This window comes from Orcinus orca, chromosome X, assembly GCF_937001465.1.
Source record: "Orcinus orca chromosome X, mOrcOrc1.1, whole genome shotgun sequence".
Classification (NCBI taxonomy): domain Eukaryota; kingdom Metazoa; phylum Chordata; class Mammalia; order Artiodactyla; family Delphinidae; genus Orcinus; species Orcinus orca.
In genome coordinates this window covers 85,529,438-85,548,908 of record NC_064580.1, presented here as the reverse complement: position 1 = coordinate 85,548,908, position 19,471 = coordinate 85,529,438, and positions in this window count along the sequence as shown.

The window sequence follows — 19,471 nt, the reverse complement described above, 5'->3', positions numbered from 1 at the left end:
CTCTTTTTGTGAGTGTGTATGTATATGCTTCTTTGTGTGATTTTGTCTGTATAGCTCTGCTTTTACCATTTGTCCTAAGGTTCTGTCTGTCCATCTTTTTTTTTTTTTAGTATAGTTTTTAGCGCTTGTTATCATTGGTGGATTTCTTTTTTAGTTTGGTTGCTCTCTTCTTTTCTTTTTTCTTTCTTTTGTTATTACTTTTTAATTCTTTTTATTTTTAATATTTTTTTATTTTAATGACATTTTATTTTATTTTATTATTTTTTTCTTCCTTTTTTCTCCCTTTTCTTCAGAGCTGTGTGGCTGACAGGGTCTTGGTGCTCTGGCTGGGCATGAGGCTTGTGCTTCTGAGGTGGGAGAGCCAAGTTCAGGACATTGGTCCATGAGAGACCTCCCAACTCCACACAATATCAAACAGTGAAAGCTCTCCCATATACCTCCATCTCAACACTAAGAACCAGCTCCACTCAATGACCAGCAAGCTACACGGCTGGACAACCTATGCCAAACAACTACCAAGACAGGAACACAACATCACGCACTAGCAGAGAGGCTGCCTAAAATCATAATAAGGTCACAGACACATCAAAACACACCACACGAGGCATTTCTGCCCACCAGAAAGACAACATCCAGCCTCATACAAAAGAACACAGGCACCAGTCCCCTCCACGAGAAAGCCTATACAACCCACTGAACCAACCTTAGCCACTGGGGACAGACACCAAAAACAACGGGAACTACAAACCTGCAGACTGAGAAAAGGAAATGCCAAACACAGTAAGTTAAGCAAAATGAGAAGACAGAGAAACACACAGCAGATGAAGGAGCAAGACAAAAAAACCACCAGACCAAACAAATGAAGAGGACATAGGTTGTCTACCTGAAAAAGAATTCAGGGTAATGATACTAAAGATGATCCAAAATCTTGGAAATGGAATGGAGAAAATACAAGAAATGTTTAACAAGGACCTAGAAGAACTAAAGAGAAAACAAAGAATGATGAACAACACAATAAATGAAATTTAAAATTCTCTAGAAGGAATCAATAGTGGAATAACTGAGGCAGAAGAACGAACAAGTGACCTGGATGATTAAATAGTGGAAATAGCTACCACAGAGCACAATAAAGAATAAAGAATGAAAAGAATTGAGGACAGTCTCAGAGACCTCTGGGACAATATTAAACGCACCAACATTTGAATGATAGGGGTTCCAGAAGAAGAAGAGAAAAAGAAAGGGACTGAGAAAATATTTGAAGAGATTATAGTTGAAAATATCCCTGAAATGGGAAAGGAAATAATCAATCAAGTCCAGAAAGCACAGAGAGTCCCATAAAGGATAAATCCAAAGAGAAACATGCCAAGACACATATTAATCAAACTATCAAAAATTAAAAACAAAGAAAAAATATTAAAAGCAGCAAGGGACATATGACAAATAATATACAAGGGAATCCCCATAAGGTTAACAGCTGATCTTTCAGCAGAAACTCTGAAAGCCAGAAGGGAGTGGCAGGACATACTTAAAGTGATGAAATGGAAAAACCTACAACCAATATTACTCTACCCAGCAAGGATCTCATTCAGATTCAATGGAGAAATTAAAACCTTTACAGACAAGCAAAAGCAAAGAGAATTCAGCACCACCAAACCAGCTTTACAACAATTGCTGAAGGAACATGTCTAGGCAGGAAACACAAGAGAAGGAAAAGACCTACAATAACAAACCCCAAACAATTAAGAAAATGGTAATAGGAATATACATATCGATAACTACCTTAAATGTAAATGGATTAAATGTTCCAACCAAAAGACATAGACTGGCTAAAGGGATAAAAAAACAAGACCCATATATATGCTTTCTACAAGAGACCCATGTCAGACCTAGAAACACATACAGACTGAAAGTGAGTGGATGGAAAAAGATATTCCATGAAAATGGAAATCAAAAGAAAGCTAGGGTAGCATTTCCCATACCAGACAAAATAGACTTTAAAATAAAGACTATAATAAGAGACAAAGAAGGACACTGCAAAATGATCAAGGGATGAATCCAAGAAGAAGATATAACATTTGTAAGTATTTATGGACCCAATATAGGAGCACCTCAATACATAAGGCAAATGCTAACAACCAAAAAAGTGGAAGTCAACAGTAACACAATCATACAAGGGAACTTTAACACACCACTTTCAGCAATGGACAGATCAACCAAATTGAAAACACATAAGGAAACACAAGCTTTAAGTGATGCATAAAACAAAATGGACTTAATTGATATTTACAGGACATTCCATCCAAAAACAACAGAATACACTTTCTTCTCAAGTACTCTTGGAACATTCTCCAGGATATATCATATCCTCGGTCACAAAAAAGCCTTGGTAAATTTAAGAAAATTGAAATCGTATCAAGTATCTTCTCTGGCCACTACGCTATGGCACTAGATATCAATTACAGGAAAAAATCTATAAAAAATTCAAACACATGGATGCTAAACAATACACTACTAAATAACCAAGAGATCACTGAAGAAATCAAAGGGGAAACCAAAAAATACCTAGAAACAAATGACAATGAAATCACAACCACCCAAAACCTATGGGATGCAGCAAAAGCAGTTCTAAGAGGGAAGTTTATAGCAATGCAATCCTACCTCAGAAAACAAGAAACATCTCCACTAAACAACCTAACCTTATACCTAAAGCAATTAGAGAAAGAAGAACAACAACAACAACAAAAACCAAAGTTAACAGAAGGAAAGAAATCATAAAAATCAGATCAGATATAAATGAAAAATAAATGAAGGAAACAATTGGAAAGATCAACAAATCTAAAAGCTGGTTCTTTGAGAAGATAAACAAAATTGATAAAGTATTAGCCAGACTCATCAGGAAAAAAGGGACAAGACTCAAATTAATAGAATTAGAAATGAAAAAGAAGTAACAACTGATACTACAGAAATACAAAAGATCATGAGAGATTAATACAAGCAACTATATGCCTATAAAATGGACAATCTGGGGGAAAAGGACAAATTCTTAGAAAAGCACAACATTCCGAGATTGAACCAGGAAGAAATAGAAAATATAAAGAGACCAATCACAAGCACTGAAATTGAGACTGTGATTAAAAACCTTCCAACAAAAAAAGCCCAGGACCAGATGGCTTCACAGGGGAATTATATCAAATATTTAGAAAGGGCTAACATCTATCCATCTCAAATTCTTCCAAAATATAGCAGAGGGAAGAAAACTCCCAAACTCATTCTATGAGGCCACCATCACCATGATACCAAAAGCAGACAAAGATGTCACAAAGAAAGAAAATGACAGGCCAATATCACTGATGAACATAGATGCAAAAATCCTCAACAAAATACTAGCAAACAGAATCCAACCACACATTAAAAGTATCATACAGCATGATCAAGTGGGGTTTATCCCAGGAATGCAAGGATTCATAAATATACGCAAATCAATCAATGTGACAAACCATGTTAACAAATTGAAGGAGGAAAAACATTATGATCATCTGAATAGAAGCAGAAAAACTTTTCACAATATTTAGCACCCATTTATGATAAGAACCCTCCAGATAGTAGGCATAGAAGGAACTTACCTCAATATAATAAAGGCTATATATGACAAACCCACAGCCAACATCATTCTCAATGATGAAAAACTGAAACCATTTCCTCTCAAATTAAGAAGACAAGGTTGTCCACTCTCACCACTATTATTCAGCATAGTTTTGGAACTTTTAGCCACAGCCATCAGAGAACAAAAAGAAATAAAAAGAATCCAAATCAGAAAAGAAGTAAAGCTGCCACTGTTTGCAGATGACATGATACTATACATAGAGAATCCTAAAGATTCTACCAGAAAACTACTAGGGATGATCAATGAATTTTGTAAAGTAGCAGGTTACAAAATAAATGCAAATAAATATCTTTCATTCCTATACACTAATGATGAAAAATCTGAAAGAGAAATTAAGGAAACACTCTCATTTACCATTGCAGCAAAAAGAATAGAATACCTAGGAATTGACTTATCTAAGAAGACAAAAGACCTGTACTCAGAAAACTATAAAACACTGATAAAAGAAATCAAAGATGACACAAACAGATGGAGAGATATGCCATGTTCTTGGATTGGAAGAATCAACATTGTGAAAATGACTCTACTACCCAAAGCAATCTACAGATTCAATGCAATCCCTATCAAACTACCAATAGCAGTTTTCACAGAAGTAGCGCAAAAAATTTCACAATTTGTATGGAAACACAAAAGACCCCGAATAGCCAAGGCAATCTTGAGAAAGAAAAATGGAGCTGGAGGAATCTGGCTCCCAGACTTCAGACTATAGTACAGAGCTACAGTAATCAAGACAGTATGGTACGGACACAGAAAGAGAAATATAGATCAATGGAACAGGATAGAAAGCCCACAGATAAACTCACACACATATGGTCACCTTATTTTTGATAAAGTAGTTAAGAATATACAATGGAGAAAAGGCAGTCTCTTCAATAAGTGGTGCTGAGATAACTGGACAGCTACCTGTAAAAGAACAAAATTGAGTTATTTGTAGTACGATGGATGGACCTAGAGTCTGTCATACAGAGTGAAGTAAGCCGGAAAGAGAAAAACAAATACCGTATGTTAACACATATATATGAAATCTAAAAAAAAAAAAAAAAAAAAAAAAAAAAAAAGTTTCTGAAGAACCTAGGGGCAGGACAGGAATAAAGACACAGATGTAGAGAATGGACTTGAGGACACGGGGAGGGGGAAGGGTAATCTGGAACAAAGTGAGAGAGTGGCATGGAAATATATACACTACCAAATGTAAAATAGATAGCTAGTGGGAAGCAACCACATAGCACAGGGTGATCAGCTTGGTGTTTTGTGACCACCTAGAGGGGTGGAGTAGGGGGGGTGGGGGGGGAACGCAAGTGGGAGGATATATGGGGGTATACGTATATGTATAGCTGATTTACTTTGTTATACAGCAGAAACTAACACACCACTGTAAAGCAATTATACACCAATAAAGATGTTAAAAAAAAAAATAGAGAATGCAATATTCCAAGCATGAATCTTTCTGGAATGAGACTTTTTGGAAGACGTGATCTTTCCTTCTATTATAATTGGAAGAAAAATCAATGTATTTTCTACCTTAATGCATTCTCCAGTGTAATTATTTCATTATATGAAGTAAAACCTAAATATAGGGTCTTTTAGTTTAAATAATTAAAGCTTAAAAAATTCACCAATGAAAAATGCCAGTGAGCCAAATTCATATGTGATTACTGCAAATATAATGTTTCTCCCTCTTTAGGAGTTTTATTAATTACAAATTCCCAAGTTACAACACTTTATGCAGGACATTTTGTCTTGGAGTCCCTCAGCACAGGAAGAGTCCCCAAGCCTGTGTTCTACTTTCTGTACTCTTTGGGGAAGACTGAAGGAGAATCTATCTGAAGCAAGGGAAAATATCATAGGCAAAAACTTGAAAAATGCATTCCAATGAATTAGGAAACTCAAATGGAAATTTCCCTAGTAAAAATATATAACCTTCTCAAAATATAACTTACCAAACTGACTCAGATAGAAATAGAAAACTTGAATGGACCTATAAATGGTAAAAACAAATTGAATCAGTATTTTTAAATCTATACACACACACACGTACACACAAACACACACACATACCACATGCCAGACTTAGAACATTGTACAAGCTTTTTTTTACAGGAACATTCAAGGAACAAATAGTCTCCACTTTATACAAAATACTTCAGAATATTAAGTATGTTTAATCTCAGAGATGTGTACGTGAGTGATTGTTAAATTATTTTCTTGCTTTTCTGCACATTTGAAATATTTTTTTTAATTTAAAAAAGAAAAAAGTCTATAAAGTAAGTTAGAGAAAGATAAATATGTGATATCACTTATTGGGAGAATCTAATAAATATAGCACAAATGAATTTATTTACAAAACAAAACCAGACTCACAGACATAGAAAAACAATCTTAGGGTTACTAAAGGGGCAGAGGGGAGGAGGGTTACATTAGGAGGTTGAGATTAACAGATACACACTACTATATAAAATATATAAACCACAAGGACCTATTGTATAGCACAGGGAACTATATTCAATACCTTACAATAACATATAATGGAAAAGAATCTGAAAAAGAACAGGTACACATGTATAACTGAATCACTTTGCTGTACACCTGAAACTAACACAATACCGTAAATTAACTATACTTCAATTAAAAAAAAATGAAAGAAATAAGAAAGAGCTTCTCAGGGAAAAGTTAAGATATGAAAGGCCAGAGGAGGAAGCAAGAGTCAGACTGGATGCATACAGAAGAATAAGTAAGAGCGGATTGAGTTTGCAGTCAGAGAGTAGGGCCAGAGATTGAGGAGAGATTTTTGAGGAACTAGTGTGGAGATAGACAGAAAAACATTTAGGATATTTTTGCTTTGTGTTTTGTGACCCAGTTAAAAAGAAAAATCTCCACATGCTTAAATGCTCTTTGAGTCAGAGTTATTCCTCTCTGAATGTGACACCAAGTTAAGATTGCCCTAAACACCAGACCCAAACAGCCCAAGCTTTATTTGGGTTATGTATGTACATTACCCAGTTAGATTTAAATTTCTCAGTATTATTTTACTACCCAGAGGAAAGTGCCATCAGCGTAAGAGAGGCAAGATCAAATCGAAAATGTATGAAAATGAAAATTCAGAATATTCAGGTTTGACTTTTGGCCACAGTCAAAATTATAGAAGCCTTCCTGCTCTTACAAATTCATAAAAGAAGTTAGAAACTTGCACACACAAAAAAATGTAAATTACGGTTTCTCTTTCTCAAGGCCTGAAGAAACAAAATGAGCCAAACTCTTCAAATGTTATGACTTAGGTTTTTCTTCTACAAGCAGTTAGAGCTTCCAAACTCCCAATATTCAGCTCCTAAACAGATGAGAGAAGGAAGAATGTGGTAAGAGAGAAAAATTTTGTTGGATCTTCGTAAGGGTGGGAATTCTGTGAATGTTTAGTGTCATAAACCCCTCACGAACAAATTGAAATCATTGCCGATCAACTTCTCAGCATGGTAACTACTCTTCTGGGGTGCAGTAGCCAAAAACATACCTGAACGATGATGAGCTGTGTTTATGAAGATACACAGTTACACCTCAGTATCACAGGAGACCAGTCTCCAGAAAGTACACTCTTAGAAGCCTAAATCAAGTGAAACTGTTCTAGAGGATTAAGACTTCATTAGAGAGTAGGAGTAAGAGGTGGACCATTCCAGAAAAATGAAACTTCAGAATTATTTTAAAAAGCAATGTTTGCATAACTTAGCCATATGCAAAGCCTAAAAAGATTAGCTTAGCTCTTCTCAAATAGCAAGTAAAAACGGCATGCATGCAAAGCATATCTAAAGTGCTGTAACTACAACAAAATGAAATTCTCTGGACAGCTGTTACATAACTTACCTAGACATGCCTTGAACTGGTGCAGTGGAAATTGCCTAAACAAAAAAGGCTGCATGTGCATCAGCTATTGTGTTATGGCTTTACCCCACTAATTTATTCTCCCTGGCCCTGACCTGGATGTTAGCAGCCAATAATAGCACTTAAAAAAACAAAAACAAAAAAAAATTTACCTCTTTACCTATTTCTCTTCTTTCAGTTTTCACTCTGATACTTCAACAAGTAGCTGCCTTGGTCATGAACTACTTGCATTTTATTATACCTATAACAGAAAGAAAACTGCTCATGGGAACTCTAATCCTTCCATTATAGAAATAATTAAGCTCTTTTATTTGTAAGAGGAAAATCTTTGGGGAATGTAGAAAAACTATCAAATGGCATAAAAAAAAGAAGATGAAGAAGAAGATGATGATGACAAGATATAACAGATCATGGATATTGAAATTTCAGTTAGTGCTGCATATTGAAAGGTGCAAAGGAACTTTGTACAGGATTTTCCCTCTGTTCTTTGCTGGAATTGTTCAGTATGATTGGTAATTTAAAAATGCCAAGACACAGGGATATGCAAACACAGAAACATATATGTCTTTTTTTTGCTGTAAATGCATATAAGGGAATGTGAATTCCAAACCCGCTTTATGGATCTTTTTTTTTTTTTAACATCTTTATTGGGGTATAATTGCTTTACAATGGCGTGCCACTCTCTGCTTAACAACAAAGTGAATCAGCCATACACACACATATGTACCCACATCTCTTCCCTCTTGCGTATCACCCCTCCCACCCTCCCCATCCCACCCCTCCAGGCGGTCACAAAGCACCGGGCTGATATCCCTGTGCTATGCGGCTGCTTCCCACAAGCTATCTACCTTACGTTTGGTAGTGTATATATGTCCATGCCTCTCTCTTGCTTTGTCACAGCTCACACTTCCCCCTCCCCATATCCTCAAGTCTGTTCTCCAGTAGGTCTGTGTCTTTATTCCTGTCTTACCCCTAGGTTCTTCATGACATTTTTTTTCTTAAATTCCATATATATGTGTTAGCATAATGTATTTGTCTTTCTCTTTCTGACTTACTTCACTCTGTATGACAGACTCTAGGTCTATCCACCTCATTACAAATAACTCAATTTTGTTTCTTTTTATGGCTGAGTAATATTCCATTGTATATACGTGACACATCTTCTTTATCCATTCATCCGATGATGGGCACTTAGGTTGTTTCCATCTCCGGGCTATTGCAAATAGAGCTGCAATGAACATTTTGGTACATGACTCTTTTTGAATTATGGTTTTCTCAGGGTATATGCCCAGTAGTGGGGTTGCTGGGTCATATGGTAGTTCTATTTGTAGTTTTTTAAGGAACCTCCATACTGTTCTCCATAGTGGCTGTACCAATTAACATTCCCAGAAGTGGTGCAAGAGTGTTCCCTTTTCTCCACACCCTCTCCAGCATTTATTGTTTCTAGACTTTTTGATGATGGCCATTTTGACTGGTGTGAGATGATATCTCATTGTAGTTTTGATTTGCATTTCCCTAATGATTAATGATGTTGAGCATTCTTTCATGTGTTTGTTGGCAGTCTGTATATCTTCTTTGGAGAAATGTCTATTTAGGTCTTCTGCCCATTTTTGGATTGGGTTGTTTGTTTTTCTGTTATTAGGCTGCATGAGCTGCTTGTAAATTTTGGAAATTAATGCTTTGTCAGTTGCTTCATTTGCAAATATTTTCTCCCATTCTGAGGGTTGTCTTTCGGTCTTGTTTATGGTTACCTTTGCTGTGCAAAAGCTTTGAAGTTTCATCAGGTCCCATCGTTTATTTTTGTTTTTATTTCCATTTACTAGGAGGTGGGTTAAAAAGGATCTTGCTGTGATTTATGTCATAGAGTGTTCTGCCTATGTTTTCCTCTAAGAGTTTGATAGTTTCTGGCTTTACATTTAGGTCTTTAATCAATTTTGAGCTTATTTTTGTGTCTGGTGTTAGGGAGTGATCTAATCTCATACTTTTACATGTACCTGTCCAGTTTTCCCAGCACCACTTATTGAAGAGGCTGTCCTTTCTCCACTGTACATTCCTGCCTCCTTTATCAAAGATAAGGTGACCATATGTGCATGGGTTTATCTCTGGGATTTCCATCCTGTTCCATTGATCAATTTTTCGTTTTTTGTGCCAGTACCATACTGTCTTGATTACTGTAGCTTTGAAGTATAGTCTGAAGTCAGGTATATCTGTATATATAGTCAGTATAGTCTGAAGTCAGGATTCCTCCAGCTCCGTTTTTCATTCTCAAAATTGCTTTTGCTATTCAGGGTCTTTTGTGTTTCCTTACAAGTTGTGAAATTTTTTGTTCTAGTTCTGTGAAAAATGCCAGTGGTAATTTGATAGGGATTGCATTGAATCTGTAGATTGCTTTGGGTAGTAGAGTCATTTTCACAATGTTGATTCTGCCAATCCAAGAACATGGTATATCTCTCTATCTGTTTGTATCATCTTTAATTTCTTTCATCGGTTTCATATAATTTTCTGCACACAGGTCTTTGTCTCCTTAGGTAGGTTTATTCCTAGATATTTTATTATTTTTGTTGCAATGGTAAATGTGAGTGTTTTCTTGATTTCAGACATTTCATCATTAGTGTATACAAGTGCAAGAGATTTCTATGCATTAATTTTGTATCCTGCAACTTTACCAAATTCATTGATTAGCTCTAGTAGTTTTCTGGTAGCATCTTTAGGATTCTCTATGTATAGTATCATGTCATCTGCAAACAGTGACAGCTTTACTTCTTCTTTTCCAATTTGGATTCCTTTTATTTCCTTTTCTTCTCTGATTGCTGTGGCTAAAACTTCCAAAACTATATTGAATAAGAGTGGTGAGAGTGGGCAACCTTGTCTTGTTCCTCATCTTAATGGAAATACTTTCAGTTTTTCACCATTGAGGATGATGTTGGCTGGGGGTTTGTCATATATGGCCTTTATTATGTCGAGGAAAGTTCCCTGTATGCCTACTTTCTGCAGGGTTTTTATCATAAATGGGTGTTGAATTTTGTCAAAAGCTTTCTCTGCATCTATTGAGATGATCATATGGTTTTTCTCCTTCAATTTGTTAATATGGTTTATCACATTGATTGATTTGCCTATATTGAAGAATCCTTGCATTCCTGGAATAAACCCCACTTGATCATGGTGTATGATCCTTTTAATGTGCTCTTGGATTCTGTTTGCAAGTATTTTGTTGAAGGTTTTTCCATCTATGTTCAACAGTGATATTGGCCTGTAGTTTTCTTTCTTTGTGACATCCTTGTCTGGTTTTTGTATCAAGGTAATTGTGGCCTCATAGAATGAATTTGGGAGTGTTCCTCCGTCTGCTATATTTTGGAAGAGTTTGAGAAGGGTAGGTGTTAGCTCTTCTCTAAATGCTTGATAGAATTCGCCTGTGAAGCCATCTGGTCCTGGGCTTTTGTTTGTTGGAGGATTTTTAATCACAGTTTCAATTTCAGTGCTTGTGATTGGTCTGTTCATATTTTCTATTTCTTCCTGATTCAGTCTTGGCAGGTTGTGTATATCTAAGAACTTGTTCATTTCTTCCACATTGTCCATTTTTTTGGCATAGAGTTGCTTGTAGTAATCTCTCATGATCTTTTGTATTTCTGCAGTGTCAGTTTTTACTTGTCCTTTTTCATTTCTAATTGTATTGATTTCAGTCTTCTCCCTTTTTTTCTTGATGAGTCTGGCTAATAGTTTATCTATTTTGTTTATCTTCTCAAAGAACCAGCTTTTAGTTTTATTGATCTTTGCTATTGTTTCCTTCATTTCGTTTTCATTTATTTTTGAACTGATTTTTATGATTTCTTTCCTTCTGCTAATTTTGAGGTGTTTTTTGTTCTTCTTTCTCTAATTGCTTTAGGTGCAAGGTTAGGTTGTTTATTCGAGATGTTTCCTGTTTCTTAAGGTGGGCTTGTATTGCTATAAACTTCCCTCTTAGAACTGCTTTTGCTACATCCCATAGGTTTTGGGTCATCGTGTCTCCACTGTCCATTGTTTCTAGGTATTTTTTGATTTCCTCTTTGATTTCTTCAGTGATCACTTCGTTATTAAGTAGTGTATTGTTTAGCCTCTATGTGTTTGTAATTTTTACAGATCTTTTCCTGTAATGGATATCTAGTCTTATGGCATTGTGGTTGGAAAAGATACTTGATAAACTTCAATTTTCTTAAACTTACCGAGGCTTGATTTGTGACCCAAGATATGATATATCCTGGAGAATGTTCCATGAACACTTGAGAAATATGTGTATTCTGTTGTTTTTGGATGGAGTGTCCTATAAATATCAATTAAGTCCATCTCGTTTAATGTATCATTTAAAGCTTGTGTTTCCTTATTTATTTTCATTTTGGATGATCTGTCCATTGGTGAAAGTGGGGTGTTAAAGTCCCCTACTATGAATGTGTTACTGTCTATTTCCCCTTTTATGGCTGTTAGTATTTGCCTTATGTACTGAGGTGCTCCTATGTTGCGTGCATAAATATTTACAATTGTTATATCTTCTTCTTGGATCGATCCCTTGATCATTATGTAGTGTCCTTCTTTGTCTCTTCTAATAGTCTTTATTTTAAAGTCTACTTTGTCTGATATGAAAATTGTTACTCCAGCTTTGTTTTGGTTTCCATTTGCATGGAATATCTTTTTCCATCCCCTTACTTTCAGTCTGTATGTGTCTCTAGGTCTGAAGTGGGTCTCTTGTAGACAGCAAATATATGGGTCTTGTTTTTGTATCCATTCAGCCAGCCTGTGTCTTTTGGTGGGAACATTTAATCCATTTACATTTAAGGTAATAATCGATATGTGTGTTCCTATTCCAATTTTCTAAATTGTTTTGGGTTCGTTATTATAGGTCTTTTCCTTCTCTTGTGTTTCTTGCCTAGAGAAGTTCCTTTAGCATTTGTTGTAAAGCTGGTTTGGTGATGCTGAACTCTCTCAGCTTTTGCTTGTCTGTAAAGGTTTTAATTTCTCCATCAAATCTGAATGAGATCCTTGCTGGTTAGAGTAATCTTGGTTGCAGGTTTTTCTTCTTCATCACTTTCAGTATGTCCTGCCTCTCCCTTCTGGCTTGTAGAGTTTCTGCTGAAAGATTAGCTTTTAACCTTATGGGGATTCCCTTGTGTGTTATTTGTTGTTTTTCCCTTGCTGCTTTAAATATGCTTTCTTTGTATTTAATTTTTGACAGTTTGATTAATATGTGTCTTGGCATATTTCTCCTTGGATTTATCCTGTATGGGACTCTCTGTGCTTCCTGAACGTGATTAAGTATTTCCTTTCCCATATTAGTGAAGTTTTCAACTATAATCTCTTCAAATATTTTCTCAGTCCCTTTCTTTTTCTCTTCCTCTTCTGGAACCCCTATAATTCAGATGTTGGTGTGTTTAATGCTGTCCCAGAGGTCTCTGAGACTGTCTTCAGTTCTTTTCATTCTTTTTTTTCTTTATTCTGCTCTGCAGTAATTATTTCCACTCTTTTATCTTCCAAGTCACTTATCCATTCTTCTTTCTCAGTTATTCTGCTATTGATCCCATCCAGAGTATTTTTCATTTCATTTATTGTGTTGTTCATCATTGTTTGTTTCATCTTTAGTTCTTCTAGGTCCTTGTTAAATGTTTCTTGCATTTTCTCTATTCTATTTCCAAGATTTTGGATCATCTTTACTATCATTTTTCTCAATTCTTTTTCAGGTAGACTGCCTATTTCCTCTTCATTTGTTAGGTCTGTTGTGTTTTTATCTTGCTCCTTCATCTGCTCTGTGTTTTTCTATCTTCTCATTTTGCTTATTTTACTGTGTTTGGGGTCTCCTTTTTGCAGGCTGCAGGTTTGTAGTTCCTGTTGTTTTTGATGTCTGTCCCCAGTGGCTGCAGTTGGTTCAGTGGGTTGTGTAGGCTTCCTGGTGGAGGGGACTAGTGCCTGTGTTCTGGTGGATGAGCCTGGATCTTGTCTTTCTGGTGGGAAGCTCCATGTCTGGTGTTGTATTTTGGGGTGTCTGTGGACTTATTATGATTTTAGGCAGCCTCTCTGCTAATGGGTGGGGTTGTGTTCCTGTTTTGCTTGTTGTTTGGCATAGGGTGTCCAGCACTGTAGCTTGCTTGTCATTGAGTGAAGCTGGGTGCTGTTGTTGAGATGGAGATCTCTGGGAGATTTTCATCATTTGATATTATGTGGAGCTGGGAGGTCTCTTGTTGACCTATGTCCTGAAGTTGGCTCTCCCACCTCAGAGGCACAGCACTGCCTCCTGGCTGCAGCACCAAGAGCCTTTCATCCACACAGCTCAGAATAAAAGGGAGAAAATATAGAGAGAAAGAATTAGTAGAAGTAGGAAGAAAGAAAGTAAGAAACAAACAAACTAACTAACAAAGGAAGAAAGAAAGAAAGAAGAAATGAATGAAAGAAAAAAGAAGGAATGAAGGAAAGAAAGAAAGGAGGGAGGGGGAGGGAGGGAGGGAGGGGGAGGGAGGGAGGGAGGGACAGTGCGAGGAAGGAAGGAAGCAAGGAAGGAGGGAAGGAAGGAAAAAAGAAAGAAAGAAAGAAGATAAAGTAGAATAAAATAAAGTAAAATATAATAAAATTATTATATTAAAAATAATTATTAAGAAAAAAAAATGGACGGATAGAACCTGAGGACAAATGGTGGAAGCAAAGCTTTACAGACAAAATCTCACACAGAATCATACACATACACACTCACAAAAAGAGGAAAAGGGGAAAGAATCATAAATCTTGCTCTCAATGTCCACCTCCTCAATTTGGGATGATTCGTTGTCTAAAGGAGGGAAGGAAGGAAAGAAATAAAGAAAGAAGATAAAGTAAAATATAATAAAGTTATTAAAATTAATTATTAAGAAAAATATCAAAAAAAAAAAAAACAGACGGGTAGAATCCTAGGACAAATGGTGGGAGCAAAGCTATATAGACAAAATCTCACACAGAAGCATACACATACACACTCACAAAAAGAGGAAAAGGGGAAAAAAATCATAAATCTTGCTCTCAAAGTCCACCTCCTCAATTTGGGATGGTTCATTGTCTATTCTGGTATTCCACAGATGCAGGGTACATCAAGTTGATTGTGGAGGTTTAATCCACTGCTTATGAGGCTGCTGGGAGAAAATTACCTTTCTCCTCTTTGTTCTCACAGCTCCCAGGAGCTCAGCTTTGGATTTGGCCCCGCCTCTGCGTGTAGGTCACGGAAGGCGTCTGTTCTTTGCTCAGACAGGACGGGGTTAAAGGGGCCGCTGATTCGGAGGCTCTGGCTCACTCAGGCTGGGGGAGGGAGGGGCACGGAGTGCAGGGCGAGCCGGCGGCGGCAGAGGCCGTCGTGACATTGCACCAGCCTGAGGCCCGCCATTCTTTCTCCTGGGGAAGTTGTCCCTGGATCCCGGGAACCTGGCAGTGGCAGGCTGCACAGGCTCCCCAGAAGAGGGGTGTGGATAGTGACCTGTGCTCGCACACAGGCCCCTTGGTGGCGGCAGCAGCAGCCTTAGCGTCTCCCGCCCGTCTCTGGGGTCCGCGCTTTTAGCCACGGCTCGCGCCCGTCTCTGGAGTTCTTTTAAGCAGCGCTCTTAATCTCCTCTCCTCGCGCACCAGGAAACAAAGAAGGAAGAAAAAGTGTCTTGCCTCTTCAGCAGCTCCAGACCTTTTCCTGGACTCCCTCCTGGCTAGCCGTGGTGCACTAACCCCTTCAGACTGTGTTCACGCAGCCAACCCCAGTCCTTTCCCTGTGCTCAGACTGAAGCCCCAGCCTCAGCTCCCAGCCCCACCCGCCCCGGCGGGTGAGCAGACAAGCCTCTCGGGCTGGTGAGTGCCGGTCGGCACAGATCCTCTGTGCTGGAATCTCTCAGCTTTGCTCTCTGCACCCCTGTTGCTGCGCTCTCCTCTGAGGCTCCGAAGCTTCCCCCTCCGCCACCCGCAGTCTCCGCCAGCGAAGGGGCTTCCTAGTGTGTGGAAACCTTTCCTCCTTCACAGCTCCCTCCCACTGGTGCAGGTCCCGTCCCTATTCTTTTGTCTGTTTTTCTTTTGCCCTACCCAGGTACGTGGAGAGTTTCTTGCCTTTGGGGAGGTCTGAGGTGTTCTGCCAGCATTCAGTAGGTGTTCTGTAGGAGTTGTTCCACGTGTAGATGTATTTCTGGTGTATCTGTGGGGAGGAAGGTGATCTCCATGTTTTACTCTTCCGCCATCTTCCCCTCCTCCCTCTATGGATCTTTATCACTTCCTCCTTCCCCCAATACTTAAAAAGCAGGAGGAAATAAAATGCCTGCCAGAGCTCCTCTCTTACTGCAGGACTATCTGATTCACTATCAAACACAATGACTAAGTGGGTCATTTTCTGAGATGTCTGGCTAATTAGAATCCTTGCTAGGGGTGAAATCTGTCTGTCCCATTGTAGAAAACTGCAGTGTCAGCAAGGCCAGATTAGGACCTTTTTAAAAAATTATGTATTTTGTGATTAAAAATGCAACTTTATTTTTCAAAATAATACAAATATGTGCATTGAAGTGAAAGTAACTTCTCCATATAAATTCTGATTGCAAAACACCAGATAAGTTTGCTACAGCTGTACATTTCTTTGCTGCCCCTGATGTCCTGGCACCTTAGATGTGCAGTTGGCCCACCTGTTGGGTAAACCAACACTGCAAGTTTTGCTACTGACTGTATGGTTTTATTTATTTGTTTGTTCTCTTATTTTCCCCTGCTTCAGTAATGATTCTTTTGGAATTATTCCTTAGAGTGTCCCTAAACTCTCTAACTTGACAAATATGGCAATTATGTTGATTTTAGAATTGACAATCTGGCAACAAAAATCTCAGAGTAGAAATTCTCATATATGCTTTTGTATCCTTTCTTAAGAAAGATGCTTCTCAGAAAAGAAATATCAGTGCCAGAGGAAAAGAACATTTTCTTCATTTGTACATCATCTATTCAGCAAATGAAGTGCCTATTATGTGCTCTGTATTCTGTTAGACAATGACAAAATAGAGATGAACAAGATACACTTCTATTCTAGAAGGATTTTAAATCCACTTAAGTAAAAAACAGTGGTTGCCAGGGGACAAGAGGTGGGGGAATACAATTGATGGTGTTGGTATATAAGGGTATTAAACTGGTAACAAGTACTAAATAAGCCATAGAGAGCTAATGTATAAGTATATTGAATATAGATGATAATATTATACTATATGTTACGTAATAAGTATCTTTACAATGTTAACCATATTACAATATATAAATGTATCAAAGTAACATGCTGTACAGTTTAAATTTACACAATGTTACATGAATTTATCCAAGGAAAAAAAAGGAAAAAAAAATTGATGATCTTGTGGGCCACACCTCTCATCTAACCACATGGAAAGGAAATTCCATTTGGAAGGAGGAGACAGCAGAAGGGCTTTTATCAGTGCCTTATCAAATGTGAGTGCTCTTACCCCATAAACATAATCACATTGTAAGCTCTACATGCCAGGGGATGTTTTTGCCTTCTTTTGAATTTGCCCATAGTGCCCAGAAATATACCTCCTGTGCATGTATAAGGTATGTGATATTTATGTTTTTTGTTTTTTGTTTGTTCTTTTTTTGCGGTACACGGGCCTCTCACTGTTGTGGCCTCTCCCATTGTGGAGCACATGCTCCAGACGCTCAGGCCCAGCAGCCATGGCTCACGGGCCCAGCCACTCCGCGGCATGTGGGATCTTCCCGGAACAGGGCATGTACCCGTGTCCCCTGCATCGGCAGGCGGACTCTCAACCACTGCACCACCAGAGAAGCCCCGATATTTATGTTTTTAAGTACTAATTGTCACAAAGAAATTGTGCCTGTGTTCATACATTTGTTCGTTACATAAACTTGTGAAACATTTAGCATCATTTCTTTGAATAACTGCTTTCTTTAATTTTTGCTTGTGATATAATCAGTAAAGTATTAATCACTAAATCAGATTAATATATGAATACAATCGTACATTGGTCTGGGTTTCAAATTAAAAGTTCACATTTTTAGGAGCCAAAGATCCAAATATGCTGTTCTATACTCAGAATCAGTATTGAAAAAAGAGGAGACATAAATAGCAGAATAAAACACTGAAGATTTTGATTGTGAATTAGCAAAGAACAAAGAATGTCTCATTCCTCTTCCACTCCCTAGCTTCTTGCATAGATCCTGGGCCAGCAAGTGTTCAACAAATATTTGGAACAGAAAGAGAGAGAGATTGCTGAAGATCAGCTAACAAGTAGGCATGCTGTCGTAGTCCCCAAGTGAAGTGGGCAGCACTCTGCATTTCAGGCATCAGATACCATATGCAAAACCTTGCAAATGTGAAAAGGCAAGGTGTATTTAGGGTTGAGGGGGGACATTCTGTAGATCTGGAGAATCTGATATGTGGAGGGAGTAGCTAGAAAGATAAGGCTGAATACATGGACAGAAAAGAGGCCAAAAGAGTTTGTATTTTATCCTGAACTCCATGGGGAGTCGCTATTAAGTTTTAAGAAAGGAGAGTAGCATAGCAAGATTTTTTTGTAAAAGGATAATTTGGTAGTAGTGGGTAAGATATGTTGGAACTGAAAGCCATGTGGAGTCAGGTAAACACTTTAGGAAGCTGTGGCAATATGGCCTCAAACCCTCACAAAGATTTCTAAACCTCTTGTCCTCTCTTCCAGTCTCAAGTCACCTTGTTTCCCTTGTGTCACAAAGTTTTTCTTCTCCCTGTTCAGTCCTCTTTGCATTCTGCTATTTACCCTCAATCTTACCTGATACCATTAATTTATCTGCTTATGTTCCTTAGGTAACTACTGATTTTTCACCTCTCTCTCCAAAATCCCCAGCTTGGTGCCTAAAGTAGAAATAAGTAGGAAATACATACGTAGAGGAAGTGGAGAAGGACTTTAAACCTAGGTCTGTTCATACTCTGTCACTAGGCCATATTGCCTCTCTAACCAGGTATACTGTTAGTTAATGCTATTTTTTCAAAATCCAAAGTCTAGGAAATATTCACATTGTTTAGTATACTTCAAAAAATTACACATTTTTAAATTTTTCTCTAACACATAAGTGCTACACTTTACTCTTGGCTTTCCTTGAGGTTATAATTTAATGGGAGAAGATAAGAGAAGGATGCTATAATCTTCTTTTAATTTAGTACTGCATTTTACCTGGAAGCATTTTGCCTCAGAGAGGACCCCATGAAGTCATAAGTACACACAAGATCCACCGCCCCCTTCTGAGAAAAGTGGCCCCAAGCTGTTCTTTCTGCATTAAAATGCCAAAGCTCATGCCCAGTGATTCTACCCATGCACTGACTTGATAGGGGTAGCCATTTTCCTCTGAGATGGCTTTGCATGAAACTGCCCAAGAGGACTGCTCCATATTGGATGACTGCACACTAAGTTGGAGGAAAAACAGGAGCATTCAGAAGAAACTGGTGTTCAGTGTGTGTCCTAAATGATGATAAAATATTTTGCCAATTTTCTGTGAGATCTATATACATCCCAGGCTAGAAATTTGCTGAAACATAAAGTGATCAGAGAAATGGTCATTTTTTTCTATCTCATTTCTCTGTGTATAGCTACCAAAAAAAATCACTGAAGATAATCTGTGCCTGTCTATTCCTATTCCTTACTATCCTGTATCTTTCTATAGACTTCATGTATACTCTCACCCTGCTGTGAAGATCACATAAATATGATCTTAGTTCCATAGATAGGTGAAGGGTAGCTGAGAGATATTTGTGGCCAGTTGCAACCAGTGTTGGGTTGAGAGTCAGAGGCTCCAAAATACAAGTCACAGGTCTTGATCTTGGACAAGTCACTTAATCACTCCAAGTCTCAGTTTCTTTCTCTTTGAAATGGGAATGTTAATGGTACTTTGGTCATAAGATTTTTGTTAGGAATAAACGGGAAAATGCATGTCAAGTGCTGGGAACAT